The 15,880-nt window shown below is 39.4% G+C and overlaps 1 non-coding gene across 1 annotated transcript; it reads right to left on the bottom strand.

Moving 5' to 3' along the window:
* Positions 1–3,116: 3,116 nt before the first annotated feature.
* Positions 3,117–3,223, bottom strand: LOC122151627. Its single transcript, XR_006164236.1, has one exon. It is a non-coding gene; the product is annotated as a U6 spliceosomal RNA (small nuclear RNA).
* Between the last annotated feature and the right edge of the window lie 12,657 nt (positions 3,224–15,880).

The raw sequence follows: 15,880 nt of genomic DNA, 5'->3' as shown, positions 1-15,880 counted from the left end.
AAGAGCAGCTCAAGAAGACAAAGCCAATTACTATAATGAAATGTGCAAAGACCTGGAGTTAGAAAACCAAAAGGGAAGAACATGCTTGGCATTTCTCAAGCTGAAAGAATTGAGGAAAAAATTTAAGCCTCGAGTTGCAATATTGAAAGATTCTATGGGCAAAATATTGAGTGATGCAGGAAACATCCAAAGGATATGGAAGGAATACACAGAGTCACTGTACCAAAAAGAACTGGTCGATTTTCACCCATTTCCGTAAACCCAAGGAGGGGTCACTATTAGTCAGATCCAACTCCATGGCAGTGAGGTTTTTCTTTGTTGTTGTTGTTGTTTTTAGTCTGCCTTGAGCATTATGCTCTTTTAAGAACTATCTATATGGGATCAAATTGACAACAGAAACTTGAAAGATTATATAGGAAATGTAGGAGGCTGATAGTTTATGTTAATGAAGGAAGAACAACTCAGAAAAGGAGGATGAGACTATTTGTTCAACTCAAAGAATATCATCGATGTCACTAAACTGTACAGGTAGAAATTGTTGAATTTGTATGTGTTTTGCTGTGGATAGAGGCAGTCCCCAGGTTATGAACAAGATCCATTCCTAATTGTGTCTTTAAGAATTTGTAGGTCAGAACAGATGCATATGGTTCTTATTTAGCCTTACTTTAATGTAAGGAGCTCTGGTGCTGCTGTGGTTAAGGCATTGGGCTGCTAACCAAAAGGGGGGTGGTTTGAGCCTACCAGTTGCTCTGTGGAGGAAAGATGAGGCATTCTGCTTCCATAAAGATTTATAGGCTTGGAAACCCTATGGGGGTTGCTATGAGTCAGAATTGACTTGATGGCAGTGGGTTTTTTTGGTTAGTTCAAGAAAAGCCTCATAGCTTGTTCAATGTTTTAAAAGTTGCATGTGCCACAAGTGAAGGTGATTGTAATGAAGAACTTGCTGGAGTAGGTGTTGGTTCAATAATTTTCAAAGTGAGAGCAAATTTGCCTAACATTAAAGGGCAAGGAGGAGTTGTCTGCAAGTCAGAGGTCTGAAACCCAGGGACTGCTGGTATTCTGCCAAAAAACAAACAAACAACAACAACAAAAAAAAAAACACCCACTGCCATTAGGTTGATTCTGACTCATTAGTGACCCTGTAGGATAGAGTAGACTAAAACTGTCCCATAGGGTTTCCAAGGTTGTAAATCTTTACATAAGTAGACTGCCTCATTTCTCCCATTGAGTGGTTGGTGGATTTGAACTGTCAGCCTTTTGGTTAGCAGCCAAATGCTTCAACCACTGCACCACCAGATCTCCTTCCTATATCCTCAATAACAACAACATAAATAAAATTTAAAGGAAAAAAAAAAGAGGGGGCACTAATTTCTGTCTGGAAGTATGTGTGTGTGTTTAAAAGACAGAGAAAGAGAGTGAAGGAGAAAGGTTGTTAGTATATTCACTGATTAGGGGTAACTTGACTATTTCCTAAGGAGCTCTGGTCGTGTTGCGGATAAAGCACTTAACTGCTAACTGGAAGGTCGGTGGTTCAAACCCACCAGCTGCTCCATGGAAAGAAGACTGGGCGATCTACTTCTGTAAAGATTTACAGCCTTGGAAACCCAATGGGGGTCACTATGAGTCTGAAACGACTCGATGGCAGTGAGTTTGGGTTTTTTTTTTTTTTTTTTTTTTACTATTTCCTTGATGGAGGGGGACATCAAAATATCAGTCTCTTTTCTCTTGGTCCTGAATTTCAATGTCCTGGAAAGTCTCACCATTTAGTTTGCTGACTTTTCACTTATTTCCTCAATATTCAGGCCAGTCTTCACCACTTCCTTCAGTTGTGCCAGATGTCCCTGGGTCCAGATCATCTTAACCAAGGGTAAAGTTGGATGGGCTCCATGTCAGGTGTACATCTCTGACCCAATAAGCTTTGATCGGGGAATCTGGTCACATGGTATATAGGTCCATACCTTTTAGGTTCAGGTCAGTATATTCCAAGGAGAGGGTATGGAATAGGAGGAAATTATGGATATACTCCTAGCAAGGCACATGTTTTCATCTTGCCTTTCTTTACTTGAAGCACTTTGGAAAGTCTTGAAATCTTTATATTCCCAGTGAAACCATTCCTCTTGACTTGGGTGAGTGGGAAAATAATCATACTCTCTTGGATAGTCAGCTGCTTTTCCTCAGGGATTTAACTTTTTTCATAGGATCAACTTGAGGCAAATTCCAGGTGAGAGATGTCTATTTCTATCCAGGGATAGTTTTTATCTGGGCTCTCTCAAAGCAACCTCATTTGTTGAATGTACAAGAACAATAGGCTTAAAATAGAAACTTCTTTCATTCTGTAGGTGGATTCTGTTAGTTTCAAGTTTACATGGGGAAATTTGAGAGTGACCAGAATACTACTTATTTTCCCTAGTGGTAACTTGATGTCATCGAATGAGAGAGAATATCATTTACATCAGAAAGACTTAGATTTGAGTGACAACCCTTCACCAGTTGTGTGACCTAGTGCTTGTTATTCCTGGTTATATCAGTAACCAAAGTTAACTTGATTAAACTTGGGAGTTCACTTCCCCCCTTTCTTTAAGATGGGGGACAATAAAGAAATCTTGCTCTGTTCATATTTTGTAAAAAATAGTAACTCTAGCATGCTAAGCATATGGTAGTCTTTCCTCATGTCCTTATGTCATATAATATATGTGATTTCATTGCATCTTGTGAACCATTCATCCTATATACATAGAGAGAGAGCAAGGTTGATTGTCCACTCTGTTTTGTTGAGGACATTCCTGGGTCAGGATATAGTTTCTGGGAAGCAGTTTGGCATATCATTCATTAAGGGCTGAACTTGGTGAGGGAAGCATTTTGGAGAAAAGGCAAATTAAAAGCTCAGTGTCAATTTGTCAGTTCAAAGGAGTTGGGCCAAAGCAAAAAGCTCAACTGTATACCAACTGGACAAAAAATTGAATAGTCAATCATGAGTGAAAACTTGAAGTGGAGATGAGCATCAGAATCTGGAGTAATTCCCAGGAGCACGAGCTATAGTTTCTATACTCTAGGCAGGGCATGGCCCAAGGGCTTACAGGCCAGACTCTGATATGAGACAGCCTTGTGATATTTTTCCCAATATGGAATGCTTCACAAATTTGCATGTCATCCTTGTGCAGGGACCATGGTTATCCTCTCTGTATGATTCCAATTATAGTATACATGCTGCTACAGTGAGCATAGCCTTATGATTTTTAACTTCTTTTCTTTCTAAAGTATAGTGAAAAGTTCAATATCTACATTATAAAGAGTAAAAAGTAAAAGCACACTTCTCCCTTTCTCCTTCTAGATGTTTCTATGCATTTACCCATATACACTTAATATATTTTTTAATGAGATCATACTGTATAGACTCTTTTAAATTTAATAATGTATTTTGGAGAGTCATTTACTCATCAAATATTGATTATGTACTATTTTAGATGATAGAGCAGTTAATAAAACAGAATTCCCTATCCCCAAATATCTTTCCATATTGATATACATAGATTCATGTGATTTTTTTTTCAAACAGTGTCAGGAATTATTTTATAATATAAAAATCATCTATTGTTTTCTCTCAGTCTGAGCCTTGTCTTTTCATTTTTAAAACAGAAATTTTTAATTTTGATTAAATATAATTTATCTTTTTTTTTCTTTCATGATTAGTGCTTTTTTGTATTTTATCTAATAAAATCTTTAACAATCTGTAGGCTATAAAGAAGGGGCCATAATGGTATAAATGGTTAAGTCCTTGGCTGCCAATGGAAAGGCTGGTGGTTCAAATCCACACAGTGGATCCACTCTATACAAGAAAAGACCTGGTGATCTGCTCCTGTAAATATCATAGCCTGTTGTTGTTGTTATGTGCTGTCAAGTAGGACATGACTCATAGTGACCCCTCCTTGATACTCTGAGGCAGTATCACTATGGAAACAGATTGCCCCATCTTCCTTCCGAGGAGTGGCTGGTGGCTTTGAACCGCCAGCCTTCTGGTTAGCAGTCAAGTGCCTTAGGCACTATGCACCAGAGCTCCTTATCGTAGCCTAGGAAATGCTTTAAGGCAGTTCACATGGGTTCTTTATGAGTTGAAATAGACTCGACGGTACCTAAGAACAACAACACGTTTGTGAAGATTATCTTGTGTTTTCTTTTAGAAGTTGAATAGTCTGAACTTTATGCTGTATCTATCTTTCAATTAACGCTTAGTCTAGTCAGAATCACAGGGATTGGCTCAGCAATAGGCACTTTTAAACTTTAAAACTTTTGCCTGAACTAGAGAATTAGAGGCTCTCTACCTTCTGGGGTGAAACATTTTGTAGGATATAAGCCTGGAGCTGTTGGTGTCCATTTTTGCTGTCTGAGAATGAAGCTAATGAAGAAGAAAGTAGAGATAAGAGATGGAAAGAGGTAAGTTCCTGAAAACATTGTTTGAACACTTAGATTCTATTGGACCTGAAACCATGTATCTTGGGACTTTCAATTACATGAGGCAATAAACCCCTTTTGACTTCAGGCAGTTTGAGTTGTATTTTTTCCACCTATAATTGGAGGAGTATTGACTCATGAACATAGTAAGGATGTATCATAACTTATTTTAACTAGTCTTCTATGGATGGACATGCAATTGTTCCAAGTTTTAGCTATTTGAAACAATTCAGCCTCCGTGTCTGGTGGGGAGGAGGGGAATAGGGAAGGATGTTGAATAGATGGAAGGGCCTATGTTTTGGGAGAAGTACAGTACCTTTTCCACCACTCATCTGTCAGTTTGTTGTACAGCGGTGCTTGCATGTTGCTGTGAGCCTGGAGGCCATGCCACTGGTATTGCAAATACCAGTAAGGTCACCCATGGTGGACGGGTTTCAGCAGAGCTTCCAGACTGAGACAGACTTGGAAGAAGGAAGGGGCCATCCACTTCTCAAAGAATTGGCCAGTGAAACCTTATGAATAGCAGTGAAACACTGGAAACACTGTGTGATATATTACTGGAAAACTTTATGAATAGCCCCGAAATATTGTCTGATACAGTGCCAGAAAATGGTCCTTCAGGTCAGAAGGCACTCACAATATGACTTGGGAAGAGCTGCCTCCTCAAAATAGAGTTGACCTTAATGATGGGGGTAAAGCTTTTCGGACCTCCATTTCCTGATGTGGCATGAGTCAAAATGGGAAGAAACAGCTGCAAACACCCATTAATGGAATATACAAAGTATGAATCTAGGAAAATTGGAAGTTGTCAAAAATGACATGGAACACATAAGATCAATATCCTAGGCATTAGTGAGCTAAAATGTACTGCTTTGGGCCATTTTGAATCAGACAACCATATGATCTACTATGCTGGGAAAGACAAGTTGAAGAAGAATGATGTGGCATTCATTCTCACAAAAAATGTTTCAAGATCTATCCTGAAGTACAATGTTCTTAGTGATAGGATAATATCCATATGCCTACAAGGAAGACCAGTTAACACTGCTATTATTCAAATTTATGTACCAACCACCAAAGCCAAAGATAAGGAGACTGAAGATTTTTACCAACTTCTCCAGTCTGAAATTGACCAAACATGTAATAAATATATATTGATTATTGCTAGTGATTGGAATGTTAAAGTTGGAAACAAAGAAGAATCACTGGTAATTGGAAAAGATGGCTTTGGTGATAGAAATGACACTAGAAATTGCATGATAGAATTTTGCAAGACCAACCACTAATTCACTTTTTTTCAACAACATAAACAGTGGCTATACATGTGGACTTTGCCAAATGGAATTAACAAGAATCAGGTCAACTACAACTGTGCAAAGAAGTGATGGAGAAACTCAACACCCTCAGCCAAAACGAGGCCAAGAGCTGACTGTGGAGCAGACCATCAGCTGCTCATATGCAAGTTCAAGTTGAAGCTAAAGACAATTAAAATAAGTCCACGAGAGCCAAAATATGACCTTGATTATATCCCTCCTGAATTTAGAGTCCACCTAAAGAATAGATTTGATTCATTGAACACCAATGACTGAAAACCAGATGAATTGTGGGATGACATCAAGAACATCATCCACGAAGAAAGTAAAGGTCATTAAAAAGACAGGAAAGGAAGAAAGACCAAAATGGATGTCAGAAGAGACTCTGAAACTTGCTCTTGAAAGGAGAGTAGCAAATGGAAGAAATGACAAGATAAAAGAGCTAAACAGAAAATTTCAAAGAGCAGCTCAAGAAGACAAAGTCAATTATTATAATGAAATGTGCAAAGACCTGGAGTTGGAGAACCAAAAAGGAAGAACACGGTTGGCATTTCTCAAGCTGAGAGAACTGAAGAAAAAATTTAATCCTCAAGTTGTAATATTGAAAAATTCTATGGGCAAAATATTGAATGATGCAGGAAACATCAAAAGAAGATGGAAGGAATAAACAGAGTCACTGTACCAAAATGAATTGGTTGATATTCATCCATTCCAAGAGTTGGCATATGATCAAGAACTGATGGCATTGAAGGAAGAACTTGAAGCTGCACTGAAGGCACTGGTAAAAAACAAGGCTTCAGGAATTGATGGGATACCCATTGAGCTGTTTTAACAAACGGATGCTACACTGGAGGTACTTCCTAATCCATGTCAAGCTATTTGGAAGACAGTTATCTGGTTGACTGAGTGGAAGAGACTCATATTTGTACCCATTCCAAAGAAAGGTGAACCCACAGAATGTGGAAATTATTGAACAATATAATTAATATCACATACAAGTAAAATTTTGCTGAAGACAATTCAAAAATGGTTGAAGCAGTATATTGACAGAGAACTTCCAGAAATACAAGCTGGATTCAGAAGAGGACATGGAAGGAGGGATATCTTTGCTGATGTCAGATGGATCTTGGCTGAAAGTAAAGAATAACAGAAAGATGTTTGTGGTAGTTAAGGTTGTTGTCAATTTGGCTGGGCCTTGTCAAGTGGCTGGGCAGCTGGAGGTAGTTATTCCCCATGATGAGACTGGCAATCAACTCCAGGGTGCAATCTGCTGCGGGCAGCTGAGTAGCTGCTATAGGGATGTGCTCTGCTTCCTGTATATAAGGAGAAGCTTTGGGATTAGTCCCTAGCCTTTTGGCATGCTTAAACCCTCCATGTAGCCAAGTCATTGTTCAACAACAACCTGTCATGCTCTGCCTATCTTGGGACTTCTTCTGGACTTGAATTAGTGGCCTGACATGTTGTTTGGTAACATTGGGACTGTGACTTTTTACTTGTCAACCTTGGATTTGTCAGCCTCAGCAGCCAGCAGCTGTCTGAGTGAAGAAAAGCCTCTAGCTTCGGTAGGCCGGGAGCCAGAGGCAGAGCTGAAGCCCAAGGTTGAGGGGCTTTTATCTAGCCCCTAGAGCCTGGCACTTTGAATTTGGACTTAAAGCCTCCAAACTGTAAGAGAATAAACTCTTGTTTGTTAAATCCATCCCATTTGTGGTATATTCCTATCAGAGCAGCACTAGGTAACCAGAGCAACATTTACTTGTGTTTTATTGGCTATGCAAAGGAAATCAATTGTGTGGATCATAACAAATTATGGATAACATTGAGAAGAATGGGAACTCCAGAACACTTGCTCGTGCTTGATGAACCTATACATAGACCAGGAGGCTGTAGACTGAACAGACCAAGGCGACACTGCATGGTTTAAAATCTGGAAAGGAGTGTGTCAGGGTTGTATCCTTTTACCATACTTACTCTATTTGTATGCTGAACAAATAATCTGAGAAACCAGACTATATGAAGAAGAATGTGGCATCAGGATTGGAGGAAGACTCATTAACAAACTGAGATATGTAGATGAACACAACCTTGCTTGCTGAAAGTGAAGGTAACTTGAAGAACTTATTGATGAAGATTAAAGACTACAGTCTGCAGTATGGATTACACCTCAACATAAAGAAAACAAAAATCCTCACAAGTGGATCAATAAGCAGCATCACAATAAATGGAGTGAAGATTGAAGTTGTCAAAGATTTCATATCACTTGGTTCTATAGTCAATACCAATGGAAGCAGCAGTCAGGAAATCAGAAGACATATTGAACTGGGCAAATCTGCTGCAAAAGACCTCTTTAAAGTGCTGAAGAGCAAAGATGTTTCTTTGAAGAATAAAATGAGCCTAACTCAAGCCATAGTATTTTCAATTGCCTCATATGAATGTGCAAACTGGACAATAAGTAAGGAAGACCAAAGAAGAATTGATGCTTTTGAGTTGTGGTGCTGGCAAAGAATATTGAAAGTACCATGGACTGCCAGAAGAATGACCAAATCTTTCCTGGAATAAGTGCTGCCAGAAATCTCCGTGGAAGGGAGAACGGCCAGATTTCATCTCATCTACTTTGGTCATGCTGTCAGAAAGGACCATTTCCTGAAGAAGGATATCATTCTTGGTCAGTTAAAAGGGGACGGCCCTCCAGGAGGGGAATTGACACTGGCTGCAATGATGGGCTCAGGTATAGCAAGAATTGTGAGGCTGGCACAGGACCACACAGTGTTTCATTCTGTTGTACATAGGGTTGCTATGAGTCAGAGCCAACTTGATGGCACCTAACAACAACGACAACAACAACACAGTGCATTTTAAATGAAAAATAAAACCAGCAAGGGGCTATCCCAAACCCGAATAACTGAGAGTTTAAGGAGAGGCAATTGTTTCCCTGGACTCTGCTCTGTGGACCACCCTCAGGGACAAAGAAGATGAGTGGCCAGGAGATGGGGTTGTTTCAGATGCTTCAGCAACAGCACAAGGTGAGAGGAAGAGACAGAGATTAGAGTTCATGCTGTGCATACGTGCTTCTATCCTCTAATTTGGCCCTTTCCTTGTTCTAGCTCTCCCTACAGATACTTTCTTCTTACTCATATACTGTCACACAGCCTTCCATGCAGGTACTCTTATATGCTGAAACACATACAGCACAAAAACTTTGATTATAAATAATAATTTGAATAACTTTAAAGTTTGCAAAGAAAAATCTGACAAAGGTATTATTATTACCAAGGCCAAAGAAGCTCATTTGAAAAGTGAGAGCATATTTAGGAAATAGAATAAACTTTAGAGTTAGAACAATCTCCATGACTGCACTAGATTAAAACCATGAGCAGGTGACTTACTTTTTAATGTCTCAGTTTCTTTATCTATAAAATGGGGATAAGAAACACTTCCTTCATACAATTTTTATGAGAATTAAATAATTTTTGGCAGCATGACACATGGAAAACACCCAATGAATGATCACAGACACTAGTCATAAATAAAGGTTTGGAAAAGTTAAAACAAGTTCAAGTTCTCAAAACTAAGGACAGTCCAGAATAGTCTTAAATCTACGACTGCTGACCCTGTTTGTTTCACTACACTATACAGCTTATGAAATGACTGTGTTAAAGAACACAGCAGGAAGGCCCAGAGCAGTCTCTCAACCACTGAATAGGATGTGCGGAGATGATAGGACATCTTCCAATCCTTCTTCCTTCAGTGTTGAACAATTTTCTTTCTTCAAATATTCTCCAAGAATTGGTTTATTTATAGTGAGAATCCTCTCAGTCACTGACCATCTCAAGATTTTCTACTGCAATGAAGACCTCAACAGAGGTGTCCAATTTCCCAGACCACCAGGTCCAGACTCCCCCCAGTGGCTGCTGTGGAGAAGCACCCTGCACCAACTGGGATGGGAAACCTTGATGCCCATCGAGGAGAGGGGTCAAGAACACTGGGTGGTGGCCATTTGTATTTACTGAGCCCAAGCAGAACAAATACTTCACAGAATGTACCCAGCTGTTGATGCAATCCTTTCCCAGGGGGAGGACACATTCACATTCTGCTCTGGGGATTCCAGGGCCAAGAGGATAAACAGTGGTAGGGGACAGAGCTGAGGTCCTCCAGGGGGAGAATGGCTGGGGAACAGGGTGGAGGAGGACAGGACCTTCTTAGTCTTAAGTGCAGTTAAGTGCTTGACTGCTAGCTGAAAGACTGGTGGTTTTAGCCTACCCAGAGGCCTGTCAGAGACAGGCCTGGTGATTTGCTTCTGGGAAGTCACAGCCTTGGAAACCCTATACAGTGCGGTTCTGCTTTGCACACATGGGTCACCATGAGTTGGAATCAACTTGACAGCAACTGATAATAACAACTTAGTCTTAAGTAGCTTACTTTCATCCCTCAGGACTGGGGTCATAGTGCTCCAGTGCTTTGCCAACTCAGCTAAGGGAATATTCTCATCCAATCTGGATCTTCTCCTGGGGGACCTGCTCCTGAGCTCTGGGCAGCCTGTACTGGGCTGTCTTGTTCTTGGTCATGTATTCACCTAAACTCCAGACTTTGAGAAGTGAATCTGTCATAGATTTCATGGAAGCCTGTGTTATTTTATCCCCACGACATCCTTAATAGTTAGATTCTTTTATTATGCCTGTCTTAACAATGAAGAGACTGTGATTCAGAGACCCTAGGTCTTCTGCCAAAGATCACACACCCATGGAATGGAAAAGCTAGCCTTCAAACCCTGCTCTGAGAACTTCAAAGGCCATTTTCTTTCTACCAGCCTACTCTGCACTGAACATAGTAATTATTTGTTACTTGCAGATAACATCAATCATAGAACTGAAGAAGATTTTTCTAGGGATTGTAGCATAGGAGAAAAGCCTTATTATCCACAGCTTTACTTGTATCTCCTTTCCCTGCTTCCTATCCATCTCTCTCCCTCCCTTATGGTTTGTTCTACAAGCCTTCCTTTTATCTAAGAACCACTGCCAAGCCACAATTTCCTGTGTTTTGTCTTATTATCCAGGGAAGAGAGTAGTGTCTGCTGGTCTGATCTGTGACTTGGGGCCATAATTATTTCTGGACTGTTTGGGTCCAAAGAGCTAGCTAAACATCTTCAAGAAATACCACAACCTTCCGGTTCTTTCATCTCCTCTGTGGAAGTTGAAGAGAAGAGAATTAACATTATTTGAGCACTATTAAGTATCATATTTTGCCTATTCTGAGTACACACACACACACACACTATGGACTGCCAAGAGAACAAACAAATCAGTCTTGGAACAAGTACAGCTGAATGCTTCTTAGAAGCGAGGATGGTGAGATTTCATGTTGTTTACTTTGGAAAGATCAATTGCTAGAAAAGGACACGTGTTTAGTAATGCAGAGGGTCAGCAAAAAATAAGGAAACCCTAATGAGATGAATCGATACAATAGCTGCAACAGTGGGCTCAAATACACCAATAATTGTGAGAATTGTGCAGGACCTTCTGTTACATATAAGGTCGCTATGATTCAGAGCAAACTTGATGGCAACCAGTACCACCAACAACATATATATGAATCCCTACGTGGTGTAAATGGTTAAGCATTCAACTACTAACGGAAAAGCTGGTGGTTTGAATATACCCACCTTAGAAGACAGGCCTATGGTGACCTGGTTCTGAAAGGTCACTGCTTTGAAAACCCTGTGAAGTTGTTCTTGGCACACATGGGGTCAGCATGAGTCAGAATTGATCAGTGGCAACTGGCAACACAATGAATTATATACACATAAATTTAATCCTCACCACAACCAGATGATGTAGATATCATCAGATCATTAGTGTTCTCACAGAAAAAGAAAGCACAGCTCTGAGAAATAAAGTGATCTGCCCAAGGTTGCATACCTGGGCTACAAGAGCTGAAATTTGAACTAGAAGTTTTTGCTCAGTTTCCTATATAAAATTTCCTTTTTTTTTTTCAGTCAACTTTATTTTGGTGTAATTAACTTACAATGAAGTGCTCCCATTTTAAGTGTACAGCTTGATGAGTTTTGACAATTTTATATACCACTCTAGCCACTACCACAATAAATTCGTAGAATATTTCCATTATCCCAAAAAGTCACCTTGTTCCCATATGTGGTCAACACAAAGGCAATGCCCAGTCCAGGCAACCTACAGTCTGCTTTTGTTAAGACAGATAATGACAAAATTCTTTTCCACAGTTTCATGTAAATGGATGCATACAGAATGTGCTCTTTGGGGTCTAGCTTCTTTCACTTAGCATATTATTTTAAAGATTTATCCATGTTGTCACATGTGTCTGTTTTCCATTTCTTTATATTGTTGAGTTGTATTCCATCATGCAAATGCCATAATTTGCTTATTCATTCATCATTCCTTTTGATAAACATTTGCATGATTTCCACTTTGGGCTTCTGACAAATGCTAGTATGAATATTTCTGAACACTTATTTGTTTGGATGTATTTTTATTTCTCTTAGATAAATCCCTATGAGTGAAATTTCTGAAAGTATGCTTAACATTTTAAGAAACAGTCAAACTATTTTTGAAAGCAGTACCACTTTACATATTACTACCAGCACTGTGGGAGTTTCAGTTGTTCCACATCCTTGTACACTTAGTATTCTCGGTATTTTAAATTTTAGCCATTCTAGTTCATGTAAAAGAAGGTCTGGTAGTATATTGGTTAAGGCATTTGGCTGCTAACCAAAAGGCCAGTGGTTTGAACCCACCAGCCACTCCATGGAGGAAAGATAAGGCAGATTGCTTCCATAAAGATTTACAATCTTGGAAACCCAATGGGGGTCACTATGAGTCAGAATGACTTGATGATAGTTTTTTTTCTTTAGTTCATGTAAAATGGTTTCTCATTATTATTTTAATTTGCATTTCCCTGAAGATTAATTATGTTGAGCATAATTTTCAAGTGTTCATTCATCACATAAATATCTTCTTTTTTGAAGTGGCTGTTCAAATCTTTTGCCCGTTTAAATAAATGGGCCATTTGTATTTGTCTGAATGAATTGTAGGAGTTCCTAAAATATTGTAGATACGGTTTTCCTTAGCAGATGTGTGTGTGTGTGTAGATACACATTATATAAGAATGTGTGCATGGGAGTGTGTGTGTATTCTTTCAGTGTGAGGCTTGCCTTTTCATTTTTAAAAATAATGTCTGTCAAAGAGCAAATATCTTTACTTTTGCTTAAGTCCAATTTATTAATTTGGTTTTTTTACGATTGGTGCCTCTTTCTTTTCTGATATTGGCAATCTGTGTACACTCTTTTATTATCAAGAAGTCTAGCTAGCGTTTTATTGATCATTTCAGAGAGCCATGTTTTACTTTCATTGATTTCCTCTATTTATCTATTTTTTATTTTACTGTTTTCTGTTCTTATTTTTGCATTTCTTTTCTTCTACATAGTTTGGGTTTAACTTTCTCTTCTTTCTGTAGCTTCTTAAGGTAGAAGCTTAGATACTTGACTCCTTTATCTGTCTCCTGATTCAGAGTCATGACGAACTCCAAAGAGTTAGAGGTAGTCTCATTTTCTAATTCATCAGAACCATGGCCCATTTTCTTGGTAGAAGTATTTCTTCCTTGGGCAGCAGGACCTCCAAACTTTCCAAGCTCAGTGTCCTAGAGATGGGAAACAAATTGCTTCAATGGGTTTTTTCCTATACCCATTGTTTTGTTTTGTCTGCTTTTTAAATTTGTGCTTTGTGTACCGAAGATAAGCCAATAAAAAACACAACCAACCAAATAACCAACAGAAAACAAAGCATCTTTGTGGGCTTATATGCAATCACATTTTGTAAAATTTCAATGAAAAAAAAAAAAGACTTATTTTGTGGAATGTGGTGGTTAAGTTTGCATGTTAACTTGGCTAGGCCTGGTTGAGTAGCTGGGCAGCTGGTGGTAGTTATTACCCATGATGAGACTGGCAATCAACTGCATGGTGGGATCTACTGAGAGCAGCTGAGTAGCTGCCTTTGGGTATGTGGTCTGCTTCCTGTATATAAGAAACAGCTTTGGAAATAGTCTCTAGCTTATGGCACTTGAACCCTACACATAGCCATGTCGTTGCTCAGCAGCCTGCCTTGCTCTGCCGATCTCGGGACTTTCAATGTACGTGAATGAATGGCCTGCTGTGTGGTTTGGTAACATCGGGACAGTGCCTTTTTACTTGTCAACCTTGGGCTTGTCAGCCTCAGCAGCTAGCAGCTGTCTGAGTAAAGAAAAGCCTCTAGCTTCAGTGGGCCGGGAGCAGGAGGCAGAGCTCAAACCCTAGGCTGAGGGGCTTTTATCCAGCCCCTAGAGTCTGGCACTTTGAACTCAGACTTAAAGCCTTCAAACTGTAAGAGAAAAACTCCTGTTTGTTCAGCCATCCCATTTGTGGTATATTTCTGTTAGAGTGGCACTAGGTAACCAGAACAGTGGAGTAAAACATTTGATATTTATCTATTAGCTATACTTTGTCAATTATGTTGTTGAATCTAATACTTTTTTTTTTGTTTGTTTGTGATTTACATTGTGCTTGCTGGATTTTTAATAGGGAGTGTTACGTTAAATACCTTCCATTATTTTTCATTCTTTTATTATTGTTGAACGTATCTTCCTTTCTCTACTGTGATATAATTGGCTTTGTGTATATATATTGTATTGTTGTTATGTCCCGTTGAGTTGGACCCGACTCATAGTGACCCCTCCTGGGTTTTCCAAGGCAGTATCACTATGAAAGTAGATGTCAAGTCAATTCCCACTCACACTGATCCAATAGGACAGACTAGAATTGCCCCACAGGGTTTCCAAAGCTGTAAATCTTTACAAGAGCAGGCTGCCACATCTTTCTCACACTGAGCTGCTGTTGAGTATGAACTGCCCACCTTTCAGTAACAACCAAATGCCACCAGGAATCCTGAATAAATAAACAAATATATAGGTAAATAGATAAATGAAAAAATACTCTTTGCATGCTACACAAATATTAACATAGTGCTCTATGTGGATTAAAAATTCAAACCAAACCACTGCCATTGAGTTGGTTCTGACTCACAGTGACCCTACAAGGCAGAGCAGAAGTGCCCCGCAGGGTTTCCAAGGCTATAAATCTTCTGGAAGCAGAATGCCTTCATCTTGCTCCCACAGAGCAGTTGGTAGGTTCCAACCACAGAGCTGTTAGTAGCCCAATGCTTTGACCACTGCACCACAAGAGTACTAGGTACTTAATAAAAATTATTAAAATAACAGCTAATATTTTAGTATGCTTTCAAGCACCACATGAGGAGTGGGTAATGGTGCATGTAAGAGCAATTGGGCTTAGCCAATTCCTATTTGGTCATCAAAAGCCAGCTCAGACACCACCTCTTCCCGGGAGGAGTCTCCATACGTAAAGAGAATAACTTCCTCATCTGTGCTGTTCTCTTTCTTGCACGTGCTCCTATTGCTGTAATTATATTATATTGTGATATTTAAAACATTAGTTTATAGAGACACCGTCTTATTCCTCCGTGCCTAGCACAATGCCTGACAGAACTCGCCCAACAAATGTGTTTGGGGAAATGAGAGAACAAAAGGCCTTCTGAAGTGGAAGAAGTCTGCCTCTGAAGTCTGGTGAAACATTCAGAACATATGTAACAATGTGTGCATTCTGTTGTGCTATATATCACAGAGTAAACATTCATGCCCATTGTTCTTTTGAAACACATTTTAAATGGAAAAAAAATGTTCAGCATGTGTTGTAAGTTACTGCTCTCACTCAGAGTAAGGTCAGGAATCAATCAGTGTCTAGGATCCAACAGCAAGTGGACACCATCACAAACCCCCACCTACTACCCTTATATTTGTCTCAAAACAAAATAACTGGTTTAAACCAAACTAACTTCTCTAGTCTTTGTTCCAGAGAAGGGGGTTCTTTAACGAAGAAAGGGAGGTCTGCATCTCTACTCTTTCAGAAATAGTAAATTCAGAGCAATTACCAAATAAGACGTGTTCCGAAACTCCCGCCAGATCAATTTGTTCCCCTTCCCCAGGGCTATTATCCCAGTGCCCTAGCCAAAGCTCTTGATGAGTCTTTAAAAATCTCTTACATG

Source organism: Orycteropus afer, unplaced genomic scaffold, assembly GCF_000298275.1.
Source record: "Orycteropus afer afer isolate SDZICR_OR568_19922 unplaced genomic scaffold, OryAfe1.0 scaffold00014, whole genome shotgun sequence".
In the NCBI taxonomy this organism is placed as follows: domain Eukaryota; kingdom Metazoa; phylum Chordata; class Mammalia; order Tubulidentata; family Orycteropodidae; genus Orycteropus; species Orycteropus afer.
The sequence above is the reverse complement of the archived record's forward strand: the minus strand, read 5'-3'. Positions and strand labels throughout refer to the sequence as shown.